Raw genomic sequence first — 3,528 nt, 5'->3', positions numbered from 1 at the left:
CCTGCAAATATGAAAATATTTGGTGATAGAAAGGCAGTCGTGTAAGTTCCTCCAGGACATTAGGTAATCATGCAAAGGGACAAATTTTCCACCTTCTTTGCGTTAGCTACTTTTGAAATGGTAGGTATAATAAACAATTATATTTTGATAAAATACCTTCTAGTCTGAACATTTCTGTCTGAAGTGTTCATCTCTCTATGATTCTTTGTAACTAATATTAGTTTTGTTCGAGTAAGACAATCTATGCTGTCAGGGTAAGATGTAATGGTTAGTCTGTTCCTAAATGGAAGAAGGATAAAGGGTAGATACACATTTGTGCCAGTAAGACCTCATTTGGGAAAATTTAAGCTTAAGAACTTTAGAAGTAGCTCTTAAGCAAGGATTACTTTGAATCCATTAGCTCCACAAATCTAACTCAGTTGTATAAATAAGTACTTGAAAAAGCCATCACCTTTGAACCTAGCTAGAAATGCTTCAAAGTATGATCAAATCTAAAATGAAAAAGAATTAAAATAGTCATTGACAAAAAATTGCAAATGTGAGCAATCGACCAAACCATATGATTTTTTCAACTATACGTAGAAATTTAGGGAAATAAGTTCAATAGCATTGTTAGGAACAATAATATTTCTTGTTACAAATATGCACCCAATGATATAAGCCTGTATAAAGGTTGCATAATTAACTACTTAAATTTAGAGGATACTACATGCTTCAGCAGCATATATACCCAAATTACAATACAGAGATTAACATGGCACTTGCACGAGGATGATATGAAAATTTGTGAAATATTCCATATTTTTTATTCTTCAGATGCAAGAAAAGAAAAACAGTAAGTAAAAAGTTGATTACAAAACTACAAGTAACAATACACGTAAATCATAGAATTTAATGTTAGTTTGACATCACTGTATTAAATCTTCACCTTAGAAAGGTCTTCACATAGCATAACCTTTACAAAACATTTAAAATTAGACAACATTTTCATTTTATCTCAAAGAAATAAAATGCTATAAGGACCTAGGGAAAAAAGGGAATTTTAAAATGTTTCAATATTGAATGCAATCTGAAAGGACACATTTATTAATGTACCTATATTATAAAATGATGTAGAATTCCAAGTATTATATAGAATATAGAATATTATATAGAATATATAGAATATAGGATATTTTAAAATATACTTTTTTCAGACAAGCACCAGAAATATCTTTAGTTTCTGTACTACTTATTTCAACAGATAAGTTAAAAATATTTCTGATTAAAAAAAATCACAAACTCTGTAGAAATCATTATAGATATATACAAACAACTCTTGAATATATTTTGGCATCAAAATCAGGCAATTCCCGTGGAAGAGTACCATGGAACCCATGAATTTTTACAGTAAGTTATTGTTATTACTTTGTATTGTGAAAATATTTTGTATGGACACAAAGGATGAGCTGGCATTTTTTAAATTTCAGAAACTTAAGCAAACCATTACGACTTAGGAGAACAATTTGTATAGCCTTCCACAACTTGGAAAAGGTAGTGATACATACTTAGTCTTTTGACAATATCAAATGCCATTTCTTCCAAGTTGTTCTTCAGACCTGGTTTTATATAATGGTTCAAGAGAAGGAGATCCAGAGTATCTTTGGTATCTCTGTTCCCAGCAGCAAATGCAAAGGAATCAAGAGGCTTTTTGCTTGGGCATTCTTATCTGCATCATGATGAAGTCATAAAGAAGACTCTCTGGTATTATTCCACTTAAAAGCACTGTGCATGGGTGTCCAGCCATCCACACTTACTGTAGGAATATCTGCCGCTTGTGCCACCAACTCACGGACAATGTATAAATGTACATTGTAGGCTTCCCGATGAAGAGGGGTGTGCTCATCGTCATCCCTAGTATTCACATGAGTGGCCTTTTTGGAAAGTATTCTCTTCTCTGTAGTAAGTAGATTATTTTCAGCAGCCCAAAGAAGAAATTTGCTTGGATCCTTTTCCAATTTTTTCATGCAATTGATACCATTCCTCACTTTCTCATCTTGTTCCTCGTCTTCATCAGAATTGTCAAACCAGACACGTTGAGTACCAGTGAGAATGAGGTGTCCATGTTTTTACAATAGTTCAAGTTGGTTGAACTGGTCAGAAAAATCCGGTGAATTTTCTGCATCTGTTTTATTTTAACCATGATTTATTTTCTCTTTTTCCATTTTTACTAATCTAAATTATTCTAACTGGACAGTAGAGAGAGCAGAGGAAAGATGTTCCTTTGTATTCAAAAAAGGTACAGACTGAAAATGAGGACCAGTGGTGTCTTCATGTGCAGCTTATTCTAGGAATGATAAAATATGAAATAATGTCTTCTATTTAAATGGTTTGAGAAATGGCAGAGCAGAAAGTGAAATGATGAAACCAAAAATGTTAAAGAAAATTAAATTAGGATAATTATGGAGCAATCATATTATCTATGAGAACCATGAAAGAGAGAGAGGAAGAGACACAGAGATGTGCAATGACCTAGCTAGCCACAAAATCCATGCCTCTGATCAAGTTATAGAGCAAACAATTTTATTTTAAAAAAGATGTAAATAGAATTTACGTATTTACTTGAAGTTAGTAAATACATTTTTAGTAGCCTACACAAAGACACATAGCTTTGACCAAATTACAGGCAAGATTCTAAATCCTTGATAATTCTAATAATAGATAATTTGAATCACAGTTTTATGTCGAATGAAGGAATAGGTCTAGACTAGGAAAGCAGCTAGAAAAGGCAGGCCAATTGTATCTGTGACAAAACTTTGTGGAAAATGGTATTGAGGTTTCTTTACTGGTGATCCACTTGCACTGGAAGCGTGAATCTTAACTATTGCGTGCTGATTCTGAATTATTGTTTTGATCATTATATACTCCAAGAAGAAAAGGTGAGATTTAATTGATAGCAAAGGACTACGAATACATTTCAACTTCTCATTAAGCAACTTCAATCATCAAAGTCACATGAAGACATTAGATAGGCCTATAGTTTTAGATGAAAACAAGAGTCTTTAAACAAACAAAGAATTTAAGTAGTCATACAAAGGACTTCTATTTTACTACAGCATTATAAATTTTTTCTAATGTTGGGTAACAATAAATAGAAAGCTCTTAAAGCTCATATGTTCAATAGTGAGTTCTTTTATACTATATCATGCTATTTTGTTATGTATGGTCTTAAGAAAAATTTAAATTCCAAACTTTTATTTCTGACTGGACAATATCTCTGAACATCTTGCTTCTATACTCTGTTTTAAATTGCTAACTAAGTATGTGCATTAGATAAGTATAGAGGAAAAAGTAGAAGCCACACCAGTGGTCCATATATTTAATACAAGCTGTATCAGAAAGAGGAAATCTGAGGATTGTGGTTTGAAACCAGACCAAGCAAAAAAAAAAAGTCCATTAGATTCTGATTTAAAAGTAACCAGCAAAAACTAGAAATGGAGCTGTGTTACAAGCAGTACAATGCTATCCTTGAGGAAACTAAAACAAAAA

At 32.2% G+C, this 3,528-nt stretch overlaps 2 pseudogenes; one reads left to right on the top strand and one right to left on the bottom strand.

Moving 5' to 3' along the window:
* The first annotated feature begins 709 nt into the window (after positions 1–709).
* On the top strand, positions 710–806 carry LOC122098330 (annotated as a pseudogene).
* Positions 807–1,485: 679 nt separating this feature from the next.
* LOC122098324 lies at positions 1,486–2,204 on the bottom strand (annotated as a pseudogene).
* Between the last annotated feature and the right edge of the window lie 1,324 nt (positions 2,205–3,528).

Source organism: Dipodomys spectabilis, unplaced genomic scaffold (assembly GCF_019054845.1).
Source record: "Dipodomys spectabilis isolate Male_0828 unplaced genomic scaffold, ASM1905484v1 ptg000475l, whole genome shotgun sequence".
Lineage (NCBI taxonomy): Eukaryota > Metazoa > Chordata > Mammalia > Rodentia > Heteromyidae > Dipodomys > Dipodomys spectabilis.
The sequence above is the reverse complement of the archived record's forward strand: the minus strand, read 5'-3'. Positions and strand labels throughout refer to the sequence as shown.